General features: G+C 40.1%; 1 long non-coding RNA gene across 1 annotated transcript; it reads left to right on the top strand.

The window, feature by feature from the left end:
• The first annotated feature begins 5,049 nt into the window (after positions 1-5,049).
• Positions 5,050-9,027, top strand: LOC132086258 (uncharacterized). The gene is made up of 3 exons (XR_009420396.1): positions 5,050-5,127; positions 6,940-7,029; positions 8,859-9,027. It is a non-coding gene; the product is annotated as an uncharacterized LOC132086258 (long non-coding RNA).
• Positions 9,028-16,309: the final 7,282 nt, after the last annotated feature.

Raw genomic sequence — 16,309 nt, 5'->3', positions numbered from 1 at the left:
TACAGATTAAGCATCAGAGATTATTGACAGAGGTGTTCAAGTTCAAGTTTCTTGCTGTGAGCCCAAGTGTGTACACGAAGGCTGTCAGTGAATTCATATGGTCATCTCGACATCAGTGAGAAACAGAAGGACATGGCAGATAAGGAAAGATAAGAGACAAAGAAACCATGAATCCATTCTCCAAATAGCAAAAATTTTTCCAGTGTTACCATTCTCTACAGAAACCTTTCTGAATCCGTTTCAATCATGTCAACTCATATTACCATTCTTCTGTGGTCAAGTCAGGAAATCAGTTATCTGATATTGGAAAGTATCAACACTGCCTCAAAGAAAGCCCCACCAAAACAAAACGAAAAAAACAATAGCAATACCCAGCAAATACAAAGTTTTGTTTTGGGCTTTGAAATCACTAAAATATTTGAAAAACAACAAAAGAGTCAATTGCATAAGAAATATATCTTCAGGGTCATTGTTCCCTGATCTCCACTTTTATCTTGGCTGCAGTGGGAAAATGCAAATAATTAGTCAGCTTTGGGTCAGCATGAGAGTTATAATATATTCATTTTTGAAATCACAAATGTAGGAGGACAATGATTTATAACCATGCCCAGTGGCTTCATGTTCTTTCAGCATAACCAAATACATTCAGAGGTTGTCTGCATCCTGAAAACAAACCCACAAATTTTCCATTTTCATTGCTTCCTCTTTTAGAGTTCAAGGTTCTTTCCCATGGTTGTTCCTACCAAGTTACTACAAGAAATACCAGGCTTGATTTCATACTGCTGCACTACCACCCACTTCAGGAGTGGAAGCGTCCCTTCCCATGGGTGCCAGTAAGGAATGCACTCAAGCCTCATGCTTCTCTTTGGAGTTGTCAGCTGAATATGAAGGCCTTTTCAAGCAATAGCGGCTTTTATCAAGACTTACTAGGAGTATGTGCTCATGGGCATCTTAAAACAGAGATTTATTTCCTGTTGGCATTAGTCTGCCTGGTCACAGTGACTTTAAGTAGGAACAACTCAATTAGTTGGGTTATTGCCAACAGTGTGGGGCAGCCCTTGGTGCCTTGGAATGGCTGCTTACAACAGAGGTTAGACAGAGCTAAAAGAATAAAGTAGGCATTTATTAAAGGCCTTCAATAGGCACACCTTGAGCAGTGCAAAAGCGTCCGAGAGGGGCTACACCTGAGATATGGATGGTGCTCTTGAGTTTTTCAGACAGATTAAAGTTTGGTCTATTTGCATATCAGAGGTCAATTGTCCAATTACAGCTTCAGGTAATGAAGTTGCATACCCTCAGTTTGCTCTCCCCCAATTCACTTCTGTTTGTATTTTTGGGGGCCTGAGGCAGTGACAGTGACCTTGGCTCTCAGGCCTGGAAGGATTGTTTTGTCTGAGCAAACAGTGAAGAGAGCTTACTAACTTGGAGTTATACACTAATGCAGTAAAGAGTTATACACTAATGAAGAATCTGAAAACTATAAAAGCTCAAACTGAAGGCATCACCCTTCTACCAAAACTTATTGGTCCTTGAATTACAGGCAGTGAAGAACAGTGCCTAAACCAGCACTGTACAATCTGCTTGGCCTGACCTTCTGTATGCAGCTATGTCAGTTACACCCTTAAATAACAGCAGCAAAAGACAAAGCTCAAGGATGTGGCATTGCAGGTGGGGAGGCAAAACAGCTTTGTTTTCCTTTTCTAAGTTGGTTTGGATAATAGTGACTGCAAACTAAAATTTAAGAATGACTATTGCAAGTGCCAACAAATCACATCTTCTTCTGTCTTGTTTCAGGTGAATCAATAATTGTTTACTTATTGAACCCTCCTTTTTTACATATTTATAGAGTTAATTTTGGCCAGTATGATGGGATGGCAGCATAAGGGCAAACTTATTGTCTCTTTCCTGTAAAGCATTAAGAAATTTTTCTCCAATCTGTAAAAGTTTTGGAACCTCTGACACAAACCGTGTGATCAGTCCAGCAATAATCTTATCAGGCTGCCATTGTACTTTACACAAGCACCACCAAAGAGGGACAGCTGGCATTTATTTTTAAACCTAAACATGACCATGAACGCTGGAAGTGCTTGGGGATAAATTAGTCATGATTCACAATGATAATCTTTGTTAATGAAGCTCCAAGCAGACTTCTATCCAGAAGCAGCAAGTAATAAGGTGCAGAAACGCTTGCAAGTCCATAGAGAATTCATTAACCAAGCTCCTATAGCAAAAGAGCTGAGGGAGTCTAAGGGATTTGAAAGGTGATATTTTTTCCTGAGAAAAAGTTAAAATACCAGGCTGGCAGTACGCACATGGGCAGGAGCTGGGCTTGTTAGCTGATTGCTGACTATGCTTGCAAAAATCTTGCATGCAGCTGCCCCTCCTTCCTGCTTGTTGAGGGAGCAGAAAGACAGACATCAAGCTTGTGTTTAAAGTTATCTGTGATTTGGAAATCTCTGCAATTTCCTTGGTGACAATATAGAAATTCCATGCCCACAGTGCCAAGTTTTTCCATGAGAGCTGCCTCCTCCCACCTCCATTGATCAGTGGTCCAGAAATCAGGCCCCCTGTGACACAGGGCCCTGCAGTTAGTTATGGAGAAGGATCACCTACAAGTGGGTCGATCACCACTTGTACATGTTTGAGTGGTCATTTTTGAGCAGGAGATGGTCCTACACAGACATCAGAGAGCCTGAGTGGATGTCCACACCTGGAAGGTTAAAGCTATTAAAAAGCTATATGATTCCATGCCTGGGGTCAACAGTGACAGATGGGAGATCTTCCCAAGACATCATGGCACAGGAGGGGTAGCGCATTGCAGAAGCAAGAATCTGAGGTCTTGGACATTCAGTTGCTGATAAACAACAGCAAATAGCTACTGAGTCCTAAGCCTCCCACAAGTATGAAGGATCATGAATACAAAGGTGTCTTGATATTGCTTCTGCTTAAGACTTGGAGGAAAACTCAAAATCAATGTAAAATGCCTGTGAATGTATGAATTTCTGTCCCTCTTACTACTCAAAAATCAGAGTCACTGAGCCTCCTTTGGCTGACAACAGACATACAGCACTAACAAATGTCACATGCTGCAATCCTATCCCAGGAATAAACCCCCTCTGAAGTCAAAAATGATACACCCTGCTCTGCCCCAGCACTGAGCTCTCCCTGCTTGCAGGGTGCTGCCTCTCACGCTCAGTGGGGTGCTGACACAGGAGACCAAGGAGGTGCTCACAGCAAGAAACAGCGTTGCTTTGTCATACAGGCATTTTCTCCATCCCTCTGAAGGGCTAGTACAAAGCAGGAATGTAGACAGGTATTTGCAGCCAAGGTTGCACATTGCTATCCAGGCTTTGGGCTGAGTTTTCCCTTGAATACATTCTGACTCTCAGGTTGCATGAGAGCTGCACAGAGCCAGAGGATCAGGAGTAGTGATTACCATCTTCCCTGCTAATCCTAAAGGAGGATTATCAAAAAGACAGAACCATATTCTTTTCAGCAGTGTTCAGCAGAGGTAACTGTAAAAAGTTTCACTAAAGCAGATTCTGGCGGGACACAAAGGCAAAATAATTTGCCTTGAGGATGATGAAGTAGTGGAGCTGAGTGCCAAGAAAGAAAGTGGAATTTTCCTTTTGGGATCTTTTAAAACCAGAGAGAATAAAACCCTCATCAACCTCACCAGGTGCTGAAGGTAGCCCAGCCTTGTACAGGAAGCCGGATGTGAGGTTTCTAGAGGCCCATACCTGTCTGTGTTTCTGCTTTTTTGCCCTCCTGAAATTCTTTTATACTTCCTCTCAAGACTCTCTCAGACTGGGAGAAAGGCTTGTTAAGAATGATGGATTTAAACTATAAACACCATCTTACAGCAGATTTTTGTGTGTAGGAGAAGGAAGAAAATGTCCAGAATTCCACAAAGTTCTTGTGTGGCTATTTCTGCAGCATATACAAATTAAACATGACCAGCTGCCTTTAGGTTTTTTTGCATGCAGAGGCATGCAAATAAAGCAGAGACGTGGTCTCCTGGTTTATGTTTTTTTGGTGTTTTGGGGTTTTTTTTTGCAAGATTATTTGCCTAGATTCTCTCCAAAATACATAAAATTTCAGATGTCTACTGCCACAGTTGTCAACAGGCAATTGGTTCTGAATTACATATTTAAGGGAGAGATTTTCTTTATCTTCTTTCTATGTCTTTTTTTTTTTTTTTCAAATTTCCTCTTTCCCCCTTTCATTTCACATTTCTGAAGAAATTCCCTGGTCTTGACTGTGTCACAATAAATACTTTTAAAAAATAAAAATCACTCACTGAAAATACTGGTTGCCTGCAGATGACCCCAAATGGGAACAGACCAGTCAGTGTGCTCAGAGGCATGGCTGCCCTGTGGAGAGGCTGGGACAGGGTGAGGAAGGGGCCAGCTTGCATGGGGCAGCCCTGCCCCAGACAGGCAGAGCCCAGCAGGGATGCACTGGAGCCAGGGCCATTCTGCACCCTGGCATGGAGCTCACAGCCAGGCCAGTGAGGCTGGAGGTAGGCAAAGCGTTTTTCCCCAACACATGAGGCACAGGGAGGGGAAACCAACTCCGTCCTTGGAGATTTCCATACCTTAGCTGGATAAAGCCTTGAGCAACAACGTCTGATCTAATTTCTGACCCTGCTTGGAGCAGGAATTTGGTCTCATAGACCTCTCAAGGTCTCTTCCCCTCCTTGCTTCTTCTGTTTTATTTTGTTTTGCTTCCTTGCAAGTCTCTGGAGAGAATAATTACATAGATGCAAAGGATATATAAGCTTTATATTTAGACTGGAGTAGACTTTTTTTTTCAAAGACCTTGTCCTTCCAATGTCTTGCCAGATGCACACAAAGAACAGTAAGTTGAGGAGATAAAACAAAACAAAATCAGAACAAAACAGAACACGAAAACTCCAAATTTAGGTGTCCTTCCCCAGTCCAGAAACTTGGAAAAATCAGCTGAGAACCAGCTGAGTAAGCCAATATTACACAATGTAATACTAAAAAAGGAAGATTAAAGAGCACATCTGCTGATTCTCCCCCATCAGCCAGTTCAATGAAATCAGAAACCATGGACATTTTCCAGCTATTTACAGACCTAAAGCCTTCAGAGGTGCTCCACAAGGTAAATAAGATATTTCACACCTTCATACTAATGCTTGGTCTGCCGACAGCTATCAGGTGGTAATTTGTTAGCCTTTTTATACAAACAACACTAAAAAACCATCATGTGGAATGTTACAGCTGAATCAGTGAATATTTTTGCTTTAAACTTCCATTAATTCTGCAAAGGAGATGTATTTTGTTTTACTCTGATTACTCAGTGGGTACCTAAAGGTTTTCCTGATCTCCCTATTAATCTTGATTCTTGTAAGAGAGGATGTAGATTTTAGTTTCTAAATCTAACAGAGAGAGAGCAGCTCTGAGAATTGGAATTGGGCTCTTTGATTTTTATTGGGAGTTTTGATTCTCTACATAAGACAGCATGAGCTTGGTTACTAGGACTCTGGTTTGAGATGAATTTTTTAATGGGGCTCTTCACAGCACAGTGTAAGGAGTTACTTTCTGGTTAGCAGCCACACACTGCAGACTGATCTGAACATAAGAGTCTTTTGTTTTTCCTGGGCATATTTCTCTCCTTATCCTCACAAGACATGTGGTTGAATCAGTTGACTGTTTGGAGACAGAAAAAGCTGTCCAAAATACAGTGTGATGAATTGCAAGGATGCCCCTCGAGGGAGCAAACTGCTGACCCACAGACCAATCTGTGCTGGATGCTGTTTGGAAACCTGCTAGCAAAGGCAGGCTAGTAGTGGGACTGAAAGAAACAAATCCACTTTGACATTCTTACAATAAGGAAAAAAATATCCATGATCTGGTAAAAATTAATTTAGAATCACAGAAAAATTTTAACTTCAGCTATTAAACTCTAGAAAAATAAAATATGGTATTTTTGTTGGAAATGCTTATTTCCAGGGTTAGTTGTCATATGTCTTCATTTGGTAACTCTTTTATTTAATTTGAGGTTTTAAAAAAATGGAAGTAGGATTTGGTGTAAGTTTCATATATCTCTGTAATTAATAATCAAAAATAATAAAATTATAAAAAACACTATCAAATGTATGAGACATTTTTTATTCTGACAGAATTGTTCTAAGAAATTAAATTACTTAAATGAAGACTTTTTTCATATGAGTTTTGTATATTTCCATTAACAGAATAACATTAAATTTTTGCTACTTTGTAATATAACATTTTAATAATTAATATATCATTTCAGTAAGAAACAATACAAAATAATGTTTTCTATTACCCCTCCAGGAACTAATAAATTTTGTGTTTGGGATGCATTTATTTCCTTAAGGTTAAGCCTTTCCACTTGAAGCAAGAATGGGTCTAACAAAAAATGTAGGTAAATCACAATGCTGATCCTAAAAGAAACAGTAATTCACTATTACCATTTACCTGAAGAATTATTAGAATTATTTCTGGTTTAAAATCTTTGGTAAATATTGCTTATAAATTTATCTGGAAATAGCAGTAACCATAGAACTAGACCAGCTGATAACTGATATTCCACCTGTAGACTTTCTACCTTTCTGCTCGGGTGAGTTCGTCATGATGTTGAAATACAGCTGGAATATTTATTCCTGTTCATGACAAACATTCTCAAGGAATTTTTATGTTCAAAATTTTTGAAGTCATCACAGGAATGTGGAACATTAGTGAAACCACATTTAGCACAGATTTGAACACTACAAACTGTCTCATGTTGTATAAGAAAGTGAAAAATATGATTTCCAGGGGATCAAAGCTTTTTCAGATGTTCCTCTCACTAGTACAGACAGCTGTTACAACACCCTGCTAAATAAAACTAATTTTTTGGGTGTCACTGGGAGCAATTTGTGCAATAAACCTTATTTCTCTTCCTTCACAGAATATTCCAAGTTGGAAGTGACCCACAAGGATCATCAAGTCCAACACCTAAGTGAATGGCGGTACAGGCTCATATCCATCTATTTGATAAGTAAGACAGGGGTTTTATGATGCACTCATTAATAAATTAATGGGGGGAAAATACTAAATAAAAACCATACCCTGCCCACTCCCTTCAGAAAAATACAAAACACAAGAATTTAATACTTAACATGGGTTTCCTTTTAAAACCAGTCCAGCAAAATGCCACTAAGTAGAAATAAAACCAAGTCTTTCTGAGAGGTCCTTTACTGCAAAAGAGTAGGCAAGTAGACATATAAATTTTATTGACAGAATTACACAGTTCATCCACAGTATTATAGAGGAAGGCAAGCTGGACTGGGAAATGGCTTTATCACGTAAACATTTTTAAAGTCTTGTCTCTTTCAATACTTTTCAAATAATGATTTTGCTTTGTGAATGCCTCTCTTTGGTCTTTCCACTACCAGATTTCTAAGAGATGGATAATTACCATAGAAAAATATTAACCCTTTTGATTTCACTGCTGGTTAAAATACTCTAGTCCTGAATAAACAGCACAATCCAGAAGTAGCAGCTGAGGTTCAGTAAGGACCTAAAATTCAATTTATCCTAGGACTCAGTCTGCTAACAGGACATCCCAATTCTCACTACAGCTTTCTAAAATCTCTTTTAAGGATAAAGTTTGTTATTTTTATTGTACTAGACCTTTGAAGTCAGTAAAGAAAAGCTTTATTTTAGTGTATAGCAGTTGTGCGTGAGCTTCACAGGCAAATTAGGATCTTTCATTAAGAATAATTTTAAGGTAAAGGGCAACTCAGCTTTAGGATAATTCTAGCAATGACTTCTGAAGAAGTATTTTTTAAGACTGAAAGTTTCATAAATATTTCAACACTGCTGTGGAAGCTACTAGTACTGCAACTAGGATAAGAACAACTGGTTCCCTCAGGTGGTTGTGGAAGTGACCCCAGAGGTTTGATCTGGCCTTCAGCAGGAAATTGGAAAATGCTTCTGACTCTATTCTACACTTAATTTTGTAATAGGTAACTATTACAAAATTTTCAGTAGCAGTTAAATTTGGAATTCACATGCTTGGTGCATTCCTGCAGATTATTGCCTGCTAGAAGTTCTTCTATGACCTTTTCGATTCTTTTTATCTGAAATTCTTTTTAAGCGCCACCTTCTCCCCAAGGGTTTTCAAGTTTCCTTTCTGTGGCTATAAGGCACATGATGTCTACCACAGGAATTAACTGTAAAGCATTGCTTACTTCCTCTCTAGAGACAAAATGTTTTCAGGAATTGAGATGGCGGGGGAATTCATCCAGGAATTTATTTTGCCTGATTTAACTGGAACTGAAGAAAGCAGAAAGGGTTCTTTGTTTTGTTTTCTTTTTTAATAGTATTTCTTCTTTTGAGTTGAAAATATGACCTGCATATCTAATGAACTTCCGTCACGTTGGATCTCTAGCAGTCTAGCCAGCTGCCTCTGCAGCAGCAGGAACAACATAAATCCTTGCAGATTTGAGCTGGCTGGTAGATCCTGCATGGTGGTCTCTGACCCATGATCCTTCCCACTCTCCAGGGCAATACAGTGGGTTAGAGCTATATGCACATACCCCTCTCTGCACTCTCTGTTTGAGACCTGTGCAGATCTGAACTGGAGAGCAATTAATCAGGAACAGCCTCACAGGAATCTGATCCAATCTCATCTACCAGAGACAAAAGAAGGATACTTTCTTTTTTCTGTTGATTCTAAGTAATAGAATTTAAGGAATTTAACCAATTTCTGTCCTTGTAAAACACATAACTAGTTTGTTGTTCTCTTTCATTTAACATTTCAGTTTCTATCAGAATCAAAAGCCTTGATACAGCTGGAGCCTGTTCATTCTGTTCACCTTTCAGGACACAGGAAGTCTTCCACTGCAGCAGGGTGCTCCTGTTTCTCTGTATGCTCTCCTGTAAATGAGGACAGATCATGGTCATCAACTAAACGTAACACAATGTTATAGGATGGAATTTGCTCAATCTCTCCAAGGCATTTCCAGATTATAGCATTAACCTTTCTAAAGCACTCAGTGGATTGCTACTCAAAAGTGTTTAGACATTTTAAAATACACCATGTTTCAAAAGTTTACAGTTTTCTGTTTTTCTTTTCAGCATTTTCCCCCAAACCAATGCAAAATAAAACTAAAAAGTTGATGACTCTGCATCTTTTTAGTCCTTCATCAAATTTAAAATACAATAAATGTTGACAAACCTTTGGACTGTAAAATTTTTTCTGCAGGTATTGTCTTGGTTTCCTTAACTGAAACACCCTGAGCCAACAGCACTGAGCTCCCATTCTGCTGCCAGACCCTGAACACCTGCCCCTGGTCTGCAGAACAGCAGATGTCAGCACTCAACACACCTCGGTTTGTTCCTAGACATCACAGGGGAAAATTGCCACAGGAAGAACTGGAGCAGAAGACAAACCATAGAAATGAGCAGGCAGGGATGGGCCAGGAGATGGGGATCGGCCTGGCTCGCACATGGCAGCAGAGTGAGGCGACCATAACGCGCCCTAGAGACGATCCATACAAGAAGCAGCGAGATGTGGTTGAATTTACTTTTAAAGGTGGAGTTCCTGGCCCAGGGGTGCTCTGCAGCTGGAATCGGGGCCCTTCAGGCCCTGCTCCGACACAGGAGACGCCCGACGGGGCCCAGCGGGCTCCCTGCAGTTGTGTGGCTGTGGGCTCTCGCTCGCGGCTGAGGGCAGGTGGCAGTCACTGCTGCATGAGAGGTGCCAGCCACGGTTCCCTGGAGCACGTCTCCCCACTTTCCCCCTTTTCCTTGCCCAGGACCGTTTAACTTTGCGGGTGTGCTGGCCCTGGGCGCTGCTGTCCCCGAGAGGAGGAAAGGCCGCTTTGTGCAGCAGGGCTCAGGCCCAGCGGAGCCGGGCCCGGGCGCGCGGCTGCAGCGGGGCCGTGCTGGCCAGGCAGTGCCCCGGCTCCGGCTGCACGGCTGCTCGCTGCACTCATACCTTCCTCATCATCACCAGCGTGGCGTGACATTCACCACACAGCAGGGAACAAAGCCACAGTCAGCAAAGGGCATCACATGAGTGGGATTTCCAGAAATGACCAGTTCTGTTGCCAGACACTCTGAATGTGTGTTGAGTTCTAAGAAGATTAAACAAGAAGGCCCAAAAAACCCCAAGGCCGTACTGCAGGTTTTTTTCAGATTACTTAAAAAGAGTCAACAGTATCTATGTGATGCTGGATGAACTGATGGAGATATAATGTGCTTTCAATCTTGATGATGTAGAAAGATTAGTACAAAGATTAGTTTGAAGAAGACAAAGCCTACTCCTCTCTTGATCGCTTTAGAAGAAACAGGATTAAGTAGTATGTCAAATCAAGACAATCCATTCTTTGGATTGTCTTGATTTGTTCACCCAGTGATATTTGCTGAACTAAATTAAAACAGATTTATCATAACAATAAAAAACAAAACAAAAACCAGAAGGCAGGATAGCCTTAAATAATAGACATCTTAAATACAGGGATTTAAAGTTTATGAAATATTTCATAGTGCTGGGATAAAAGTAATGGAACCCTAAGGAAGAATGGGAATTCCACTATTCCACTCAATATGGCTTCAAAACTGATTGGAACATGTTTGTTGGAGAACTGCTACTGCTAGACCAAACCACAAAATTTTGCCTGGTCAGGGGGAGCAGATGCAGGGGGAAGGAAGACCATGCGTGAAGTGTGAGGGGTATGTGGAAGAACTCGCCTTCTTATAGTAGAGCTACTTTGCTGGTGGGGATGATCTGGCTGTACTGGCCTACACTAGTTTTTCCAGGCATTCTTACCATGGGAAGAAAATATAAGGCTTTCCTATGAGACTGCAGGCATGCATTTTTTGGACATGAGCTTTCACTGTGACAGTGCCTCTGAAGGAAAAAAAAATATTTTTGGCCAAGGGGTCTGGCCAAGGGTCTGTCTTAGAAGAATTGTTTCAGAAGTATTAGTATCTGCACAAGATCGCTTGTGGCTACAAATGGGCTTTTCCTAAAAATTTTGTCTTTTCTGGATGCAAGAAATTCAGTGATCTCTCTGTGTTTCTAAATGCCTGAACAGCCATCTGTGTAATGAACCTGCATATCCTAAATGAGAAGGTCTGCAGTGCTGTTTTTGACAGTTTGGTATCACATACCCTACCTCAAACCTGCTTCCCCTTTCAGAGCTTGTCCACTGCAGCCAGTGGGCTCACCAGCTGCCTATTGTTGCCAGACCCCCAGCACCGAAAAAATAAAGATGATGCTAGCGTCCCCAGGCTGGTATTTGCACTGTGAAAAAACTGCATAGAAGGGAATGCCTTGCCTTTGCCAAGGTCTCAGTGGAAGAATAGTCATTACCACCCGCAGAGGAGAAACAGAGACAGAGGAGGCATAACACTCACCCCAGGGAGGTGAAAGCTGGAGACGTGTAAAGCAGTAACTTTTCTGCTGGCACTGTACTTACAAGTTCCTCCTTCTTCCATGTGCTTTAACAGTACCTCGCCAATTCACATCTTTCAAAGGAGATTTGTAAGTCTCCCTCTAGCAAAAGAACTTTATTAAGTGAACTTCCACAAGCTATAGAAATGCTGCAATGAAAAATATACTGTAATACTGTGTGATCAAACACATGGCAATGGAAGCTGCATAAATATTGCATACAGAGCTAGAGCAGGACACAGATCTGTGATTGTATCTACCATTCAACCCCTCTACATGTATCAAAGGGACGCTGGAGAACTAATAATCAAGAAAAAAATTTTTAAAATCACTACTAAGCAAACATTACTATGGCTTAGGCATTATCCACCCTATTGGGCATTGCTCTTTTTATGGATGTGAGTTGGCTTACACTCGTTGGACTGCTCTTTGAACCTTTCCTGCTGGAGAAGAAGTAAAAAGTCATTCTTCACTTTTAATGTCAGAGCTCTAGGCCTTCAGTTTTCTGTGGGGTACCTGTTACTTTGTTTTCAGTTCTGTAAAAGTTACTCGCAGTAAACAAGACCTGCTGCCCTTGACTCTCCTGTCCATCCAAAACATCTCCAGTCACCTCTGTCCTCAGGAAACCTAGTTTGTAAATTGTCAGTACCCAGATGTTTCTGGGTGTTCGCCTACCCCCAGAAGAACTGCTAGCACCTAAATGCCTTAGAGAACATCTGTTAAAATCCCAATGGAACAGACCAGGCAGAGGGCCTGCTCAGAGGCAGATTATAAAGCAATACCTTCCTATTCCTCCAGCTCTCCCCTTACATGGGGAAACTGTGAAAAAAAAGGTGTCTTTAAATCCCTGGACTTTCATAGTTTGTACCTGAAATAAATGCCTATTTATGTATGTTTCAGCAACCCTTTTGAAAAATTTTGTTCCTCAATAGCAAAAGGAGTGGTTTTGTTACAAAATTATCATTGTTCTTGTCAAAAAATTCCAAAGTCAGTACAAGTCCTTAGATATATAAATAGCAACAACTATTTATCATCTGTGGAAATAGTACAAGGCTTTGAAACCCAGCTGTACCAGATTTTAACTATCCAAATTTCATACTTCTTAAAGTCACAGTCTCACAGAGACCTTGTGTGTGGGGAACAGGACTGCTAACAGGTTAGCGGCGCCAAAGCAGGAGCTGTTTTTTTGGTTCACATGTATCTCCCAAACAAAACAAAACAAGAAAAGAGGAGGCACTTTATTTTAACTTACCGATTTTTAAAGCCCTTTTTTTTACTAAAAGAAATGCAAGTTGTTAAAGCAGAGGACAGGCTACTGTGCCAGACAAAGAAATGGGTGAGGTGTGGTGGAATTCTACATGGCAAGATAGCAAGACAGCAGTACCATGAGCATCAGAGGCTGCAGCTGGTCTTCCCATGCTGTGCAGCCCAGATTCAACCCAGCAGCAGGTGCGTGTGCAGCTCCTGCTCAAGCTCACATCATGGCTCTGGCTACACCTGCACGCTGCTGGAGCACATGCACCGCCTTTGTGCTTGAGTATAAAAATGGTGCCAACACCCTGCTTGTTTGAAAAAATAAATAAAAAAGGAGAGGAGCAAAACCAGCAGAAAGCTTTTCTTTCCTTAAGCAGATCACAGAGAGCTTAGCATTATTAGCATTGGAGTATGATTGGCTGAGTGGATGGGGATGTGCTTTCTATAGTTACTATGAAAGTGTCTAAGATTACAAATCAGGGTGTTCTGCATGAGGAGAGATTCAAATTGAAGCTCTTGCTTTCAGACACGAAGAGAAAATCTGCCTTTTGATAGATGCTGAACAATCAGGTTAGAAAGGTTGTTCTTCTTTGCCCTCAGCTTTGCCAAATTTAAGTCAGGGAATTTTTTTATTTTTTTTTGTATTTCTGGAAGGGGAAAAAACCCAGGTATATTTACAGGGAAAATGATGATCTCAGCTTTAACTTCAGGCTGCTTCAGCTATCCCAATTTCTTCCACTGCACCACTTTTTCTCTGTAGGTAAATATTTTTCTGGAGAAATACAATTTCTCTTGCTCCCCACATGAGTGCATCCAGACTGACCATGACATGGCAATCACTACACCTGGTTTGCTGACTTGCAAATGACCTGTCTGGCTGGACTCTCAAACTGACAGCTAAACATGGCTGGCTATGAGGAACTGCAACAAAGAAGAAATAGGAAAAAAACAGCATGAAAAGCAGAAGTGGTGCATTCATCTCTTTCCAAATTCTGTCTGCTTGCTTTTGCTTTATCTCTTGAGCAACTCATTCCCCTCCTTAATCATGTTCTTGTGACAGAGTTTCTTATCAGTAGCCTCTCTCCAAAGTGATAATGGTCCTTTCCCCTCAAGAATGTCTGTATTTTCCACAAGTCACTTGACTGTGGACTAAAAATATGATTGTCAGCCACAGTTTAGCACTGTTTTCCAGTTGTCAATGAGGTGTTTCACACAAAGCAGAAGAAATAAAAAATACAATTTCACTAAACATCGCTGCTTTTTATTTTCCTGACTGCTCCTCAGGCCCAAAGAAATTTCAGATGTTTGCCATGCTATAGCCATAGTATTCAGATCACAACTGTATGCTAGAGTTTCTGATATTTCTAGTCCCCTCATCTGTTTCCTTGTATCACACACTAGCAGATAGAGACGATCAGAGGAAGCAGATAACTCCACTGAAATCTCACAGGGAGTGCTCTCCTGCTCTGCCTCCCAATACTGTTTTGGAGTTGTGGAAAACAGGCCACTGCTGGTGGCCAGTTTGAAGCAATAGAAAGTGGAAAGCTCACACCAAGACTGAGGGGAGCTGTGCAGGTAACACTGCCTGCTGCAATGACAGCACATGTACAGGATGCAGACAGGGTGCTCTACTACTCACAGTTCCTTCAGATGAGTAGCTAAGAGATCTAGTAGAGACCTATGACCTCCTCCTCTTGCTGAGAACCAGTGTCAGGCATGCAGCTACAGAGTATACATAGATATAATATGCCTCAGATAACATTCAGATTGATAATTTTCACTAGTTAAAAAATAAAAATGCATTAATTCCTACAATGGAATATTTCTATTTTCTACCTACTCTCAAAATGTATTACTCTAATCATAAGCACAGTGGTGGGTAAAAATGCATGGGAAATGTCCCTATATTAACAAGCACTTTATGTAACCTTCTCATTCAGCAATGTAATGTAAAATCAGCCTGTAATATGAAAACCAGGCCTTGATCACAGACAGGTATGTGTAGTAGAAGCAGCTTTTAAAACATAAAAAATAGTTATCAGAAAAGAAAGGAATAGCAATGTTGCTGTTGAGACAGACACACGACTTACACACATTCTTGTGTAGATACAACAATGGCTTTTTCTTTATTACAAGTTGTTCTCAAGTTTTATAGTCTTAACGAAGTGTGATGTTAAGTCATTAGTTACATCAAAACAGTTTATTATATTCATTGGGTAAAGCAATAGATTATTGTATTTTATTGGTATAAGCAATTAATGCCAATAATTAATTGGTAAGAGTTTATAACAAATCATTACTAAGGCACGTACACTGCTCACTAAGGCATGAATCCTCTAAATGTAAGTATCTTTTATGTGTCTATCCATTTTTATGCTAATGGCTTTATTTTTTCCTTGCTATGGATAAACTTGTATTTTATCAATTTCTTCTGCTAACTCAGACTGGCCTGCAGACCAGCTGCTAAGCTGGTTCCATACTTCTGTACTTCCCCCTTTTTGTATTTGCGCTACAAACACAGTTGTTAAGGATTTTTGTAGGGTTCTTTGTAAAAATCTAAGTAAGTAGGGGGAAACACAAACCAGTAATTACAATCATTAATAAAATTAACAACCTAGTCTTCAACAATGACCTTAGCCATCTAGTGATGCTCTAATGACGATGTGTTAATAAGAAAAAAAATTAATACTTGTTTTATTTTGTAAAGTGGTATGTCTAATGATGTCTATATCTAGTAGTAACCTATTTAAAGTTACAGATATGTTATTGCTTTGTTTGTTTACTTAACAACTAAATTTATTAAATGTGGTTCAAGTGTGAACTGCAGCTACTCTAGGTGTTAAAACAGATGTAGAAATAATAGAACTAGGTCTTTAAAAGATTGCATCATCATAACACTGAGAAGTAAATTTGTGTATTTGTGTATTGATAATGTATTTTTTTTTTTAATGTATTATTGTTATGTTGGGGGTTAGCAGAGTTAATCACTCTAGACTTTAAGGACCTCCTGTTATTTTACTTCAAGTAACAACTTAAGTACAATCACTACAGGTCAAAACACACCTTTTGGCAGCTGTAAAGGTATATTTTAAAAAAAGAAGTTTTTTTGCCTATAAAATACAAAATTTAACACACAAACTACTTTATCTGATCCTACTTAATCTTGCTGTCTAAATCAGTACTCATGATACAAAATTGACAGTCAATGATAACAGCTCCAGTTTAATGTTTTTTACCAATTCTGTGGCAGTCAGGACAACACCTAATCTCTCTGTCCCTCATGCTTTCTTGTGGCAAAGTGTCTTGGGTTCTCTGGGAAAGAAGTTAAGCATATCTATATACGATATAAAGAACACATAAGAACTGACAGGCATGGGTATAAGACGATTCTATATTCAGAACCAGACACAAGGTTTTTCATCCCAGTGAGAGGGAATTGAAGATAAATAACTCCAGATAAGCAGCAGAGGAAACATAGGAATTTTGATGTACAAAAGGAAGAAAGAGCATTGGGCACTGACATGGTTTTCCCAAAGTACAAAGGCAAAGCAGCAGTTCAAAACAAATAAAGAAGTGAATACAGGAATGCCTAAAAATGCAATTTGTCCATAAAAATCCA

This window comes from Ammospiza nelsoni, chromosome Z (genome assembly GCF_027579445.1).
Source record: "Ammospiza nelsoni isolate bAmmNel1 chromosome Z, bAmmNel1.pri, whole genome shotgun sequence".
Classification (NCBI taxonomy): Eukaryota; Metazoa; Chordata; class Aves; order Passeriformes; family Passerellidae; genus Ammospiza; species Ammospiza nelsoni.
The sequence above is the reverse complement of the archived record's forward strand: the minus strand, read 5'-3'. Positions and strand labels throughout refer to the sequence as shown.